This window comes from Stegostoma tigrinum, chromosome 10 (assembly GCF_030684315.1).
Source record: "Stegostoma tigrinum isolate sSteTig4 chromosome 10, sSteTig4.hap1, whole genome shotgun sequence".
Taxonomy (NCBI): domain Eukaryota; kingdom Metazoa; phylum Chordata; class Chondrichthyes; order Orectolobiformes; family Stegostomatidae; genus Stegostoma; species Stegostoma tigrinum.
Genome location: NC_081363.1, coordinates 66,478,503 through 66,484,068, shown reverse-complemented (window position 1 = coordinate 66,484,068; position 5,566 = coordinate 66,478,503).

Sequence of the window (5,566 nt, the reverse complement as noted above, 5' to 3'; positions counted from 1 at the left end):
TGTTGCAGAAACCCTCATTGACATGCTGGGTACCTCCAGAGCTGGCTGTTTTGATAAACTCCTGGCTGATTTCACTCATTCAATCCAGCTACTGTCATACCACTGGAAGAGGTGCTGGGTTTTCAGATAGGACAGCATGAAGATGAGAAATAGGATTGTGTCAAAAGAGGTCTTTGGGGGCACCAGAAATTCAGTAAAAGGAAGAGGAACTACTTATGTTCACTTGACAGGGCAAGAGTTTCAGAAGATATTTGACACGATAAGCTAGTGGGAGGGAAGGACTTGGCAGAGGCAACTGATTAAATGGCCCCAGCAATGTAGAAATCTCTGAGCTCCTCATTTTTATTGTTAGAAATGAGGGTGGAGATTGAAATAACTCCAGAGACTGGTATCCTGCCACCCAATCACACTTCTTTTACACATAGAAAGTCCTTGACACTGGTCCAACACACTCAGAGCCAGCTCTGAGTGTCAGAATATATGACACTCTTCTAGTTATCTGTCAGCCAGGGCTCCCTGATTGGATCAGATTAACAGCCCCAATCAGGGAACTCATATGCTATGAGGTCCACCTGGTTGACTTTGTTACAATCACTACATCCTTCCTTCTCTGTTTGTTGCATCTCCTGGGGTGATTTAGCACTGGGTCAAATTCCTATGACTCTGCATCAGATATGAGTGGCGTGTAATGCACAGGAGCTCACATCTTGTGCCTGGAGTGTCTCGTAAGAAATTCGCTTTCTTCTGGTGACAATAGTGTTGATGTGGTGAGATTCACTGTGTCCATCTCCGATTCAGAGGTCTTTTCAACACTTGACAAACAGGGAGAAGCTACTGGTTCTGATAGCCTTTCTGATCGTTCCAAGGAGCAAGGCACATTGAGCTCCGGCACCATTTGCCAGTTTGCAGCTTTCATATCGTCCACGTGCTTGTTCAGGACAGTTGCTCCTATTCAAACTTTATACATCACTGGTCCCAACCATACAGTGATCGTGTCTCTTCCTCATGCACGGCCATCTATGTGGCTCCTACGCTAAACTTTGTCTCCTGTAGTATATTGTCCCTCCTATTTGGTTTGACACCTGGGACTGGCATTCCTGATGCCATTTCACCATCCCCACAGGTCTGGGAAGATCGGGTTTAACCTGATGCAGAGTCTTCTCCCCATTAGCAACTCTGGGGGAGTACCCCTGTAGTTGCATGAGGAGTGGTCTTATAATTAAACAGGAACCGAGACAGTTGGTATCTAGTGAAGCTGTAGGCTGTTTCTTCAAACCAGCCTTCCAAGTCTGGGCTGCTGTTTCAGCCAGGCCATTGGATAATCAGTGGTATGGAGCTGTCCTTATACATTGAACCACATCCAACTTTAGGAACACTCAAACTCCCTGCTGGCAAATGATGGTCCATTATGTGTGACCAAGACTTCCAGAAGTCTGTGTATTGCAAAAGTTGCTTGCAGTTTTTCTATTGCCATCTCCGTGCTTGACAAATGAACTTTTTGCATGTCCAGCCACTTTGAGTGGGTGTCCACAATGATTAGGAACATTGAGCCCATGAAAGAACCTGCATAGTCAACATGTAGCCAAGTCAAGGGTTTACCCTGCCATTCTCATGAATGAGGTGACAGCTACTGGCGGTAATTTTTGTCCTTGTTTGCACTCGGGATGCTGCCCCACCAGCACAGCTACGTCTGTTTCCAAGCATGGCCACAAGACATAAACTGTTAGCAATATCTTCATTTTTGGAGACCTCTGGATGACCCTGATGGATTTCAGCCAGTATCTGGCAGCGACCTTTGCTAAGGCCAATCAGTCTTGCTCCCCATAATAATATCTTGTCCTCTTACTCTGATCTGGTTTTTCTGGGTCAAAAAAGGATTGAACTATGGTTGTGGCAGCTTTTTTTTTTACCTCCATCACTATCAGTTTTGTTTCAGTTTTGCCAAGGGCAGAAATGGGAAAAGGACTGTTTCAAAAAAAAACAAGGAATGTGGAAGGGTCTGCTGTCCTTTTAATAGTAAGCCAGTGGCACTTGTTGTACATGTTGGGTAGACTGTGATTTGTTCAAGCAGTGGAGGAAGTTTAGTTGCAGATGGCTTGGCACTAGAGAAGGTGTGCACATTGAAATCTAGCCAGCAGCAAGTAGCTGATTAGTCTGTGCAGTGGTGACCAGTTATCAATGACAAAAACCTTCTGCTTGCCAACAACCATGTGATTGGCTCTCAGCTAGCTTCACACTGGGAGTGTGAATGAGATAGACAGAATCCTTCAGACTTCCGTTAAAGAGGCTGTTATCCATTTCTCTGCAGTTGAGAAAAAAAGACACCATAAGCCTAAAGAAGCTGAGTTTATTTTACTTCAGTTGTTGCCTTTGAACAATAAGTCAGAGATATTATAATAGGCAAGCTAAGTGCTCAGTGCCTCCTGCAATACTGTTAAAAAAAAATTCAAAGTAAGTGCAAGATCAACAAAAAGCCAGTCCTGTTGCTCAATGGTTCTTAATTGTTAATCTGTTGCTGGAATCTACTTATTTGCAATAACAGCAATCCTTGTACCTTTTGTCTACCTGGGGCTAAAAGACAGATAAATTGGGGAATTTTGAATCTTTAATTTTTGTGACAACTCTAGGAGGAGCAAGGCTTGACTTCAAGTACACTTCCCCAATGAGGCTCAACAGTATAATTAGTTAGGATGCATAAATCTTATTAAAGAATGGAGGTGAGATACACGAGAGTCCAGAAGTCATAAGGCTTGTCATGGTTAATGCTGATATAGGTAGCTAGGCAATTAGCAAAATTTTGTCCAAATATGGAGACAGAAACAGTGGAAAGGTGAAGTCCATATGTTATTTTACGTGCAGACTATTAGAGAATACTTTAAAAGAGGAAATGTCATTGAAATGAAGTTCCAGGAAATGTGCAGAAACAATTGCAGTGCAGGAGATGACAACAAAATTGCAGATTACCATAAGGTCCAAAAGCAGCAGAGATGTGCTTCAGGCCAGTACAAAAGTAACTCCAGTGAGAAACCAGATGGCAGCTGATGCTCACAAATCACATCAACTGCAGGTTTAGCAGAGGATTGAAGCCCCCAGGTTGTCCCTCACAGCAGTAATGAGGAAAGGTTGACATTGATCAGGTACTTCGAAATGTATTTCCTAGAAAATTTGTGTTCCACAAACTACATCATTAGATTTACATCCAGTTCCAGGCAATAAACATGCACACTTGATCTCTCTGTTCAAGAGCACTGACTCGCTCAACATTTTCTTGGTCCACAGGTTCATTTTCTTGTTTGTCTCATCCGGCATTTAAATTGCTTTATCTTCCTTTCAGGTGGGAAGGATCACATGCCTAAACATCTCTCAGTTACCATACCTCCTCTTATCCTTCTTCACCTTCTTCTGATCCCATCCCTGCTTTCAATCTCATCTTTACTATCTTTTCACTATCTCCTCTGATCTTCCATTCTGCAGTGAAAGAGAGTGGTTCGCGTGTGGAATGAACTTCCAGAGGAAGTGGTAGACGCAGGTACAGTTACAACACTTTAAAGAAATTTAGATAAGTACATGAAAAAAAAGTTTAGATGGATATGGACCAAGCACAGGGATGTGAGACTAATATAATTTGGAATTATGGTTGGCATGGACTGGTTGGACTGAGGGCTCTGTTTCCATGCTTATGACTCTATAATTACTGCAGGTTCAAAACTCAGAAGAAAGTTTTGTATTTTGGATTCTCTAAGTTAGTTGAACATACTTTCTTGCCAAATTTTAAGTCTTTGTGCTGTACATTAACCACGAGGTGCTTCTGCATGATGGAATCTCTAGCTGACTATTTGAAATGCCAGTGCAACAAATGAAATTTGGAAGAGCCAAATGCTGAATGTTGATTGATGCTGAATAAAGCTGGCATCCAAACTTTGTGATGCTTCCCTGGAATTACTGTTGAGATTAATGACGATGGAATAGTTTTCCCAGCAAAAAGTGAATGAAACATACACCTCTCACTGAGAATGCATAGATACAGTAGTAGAGGTCATAAGCAGCAGAAAGATTTGTGTCCAGCCTTGGATGCAGTTTAATAATGAACCTGGTCAGGAAGATACTTACATTTGCAAATTCACCTGCATCCTATCAATACAGAACCCTCCTCTCTTTATTTAACCAGGCATCTTCCATCATATCATGACCACTTACATTTCAGCAGCACCCACCCTTCACCACTTATATATTTCCTCACCACAGATATCCAAATACCACCACTAATCACTCCAGTCCTCGGGACAGGCCTTTGGTTCATCACAGTTCCGTTCTTTTACCCTTTGTAGACAACTGCATATCAATGGATTTAGGTTGCAGCTATTGTGCAATTCTAGAACGACAAGGGCAGCAGATATGTGGGAATACCACCACCTTAAAGTTTCCGTCCAAGAAACTCACCCTCCTGACTTGGAAATATATCACCATTCTTTCACTGTTGCTGGGTCAAAATCCTGAAATTTGCTCCCTAGTGGCATTGTGGGTCAATCGACAGGAGGTGGACTGCAGCGGTTCACGAAGGCAGCTCACCACCACATTCCCAAGAGCAACTAGAGACAGGCAATAAATACTGGCCAGCCAGCGACATAGTACAAATGAATAAAGAAAAAGAAAACTCACGAGCAGAGGAGGAAACTGTCAAGAAAACTTTTTCCTCAATCAGAGATGAAGAAAGGGGAGCTGGTGACTCAAGTGGGAATATGTAATGGTCATGAAAGAATGCTTTATTAACAGAATACTGAAACAGGAATTTAATGCAAGCAAGAATTTTGTGTAGAGAGGGAAGGAGGTGCTGTAATTTTCGTTTTCCTTTCAACAGCTGTTGTGTTTTTATTTAACATTACAACTTCCTACCTTACTGAAACAGCACTGAAGAAGTTAGTGGGACAAAATGGCACCAACCCTTTGGCCATGGCAGTCTCCATCCGAGGTCTTTAAAAGAGGTAGCTGCAGAGTAGTGGATATATTGGAATTAATTCTTCAGAATTTCTTAAAGTTAGAACAATTTCTAAGCCTTGGAAGGTAACAAACATAATCTGATTATTTAGAAAGGAGGAAAAGAGAAAAGAGGAGACTACGGATAATCTATTATTAAGGTCATGTTAGAAAGTATGATTTAAGCAGAGTCAACTCAGATTTATGAAAACTAAAGTGAGTTTTACATAAAAACTGAAAGAACTGCGAATGCTGTAAATCAGGACCAGAAACAAAGTTGCTGGAAAAACCCAGCAGGTCAGGCAGCATCTGTGAAGTTGAAGACAGATTCAACATTTCAAGTCCGGTGACCCTTCCTCGGAACTGTGAGGTTTACATAATTGTTTTTGGAGGATTTAATGGGTAAACTGGGTAAGGAAGAAATCAATGGATGTTGGGGTATTCTGATTTTCAATGTACATTCAAATAATGCCAGGTAAGGTTACAACACAAAATTCAGACTCCTAGAAATGGGTGTGATGTATTAGTAGGGATGAGGTTAAAAATAAACAATGGGAATAATGATCATAGCTGAGGGAACTATGTTCACTAT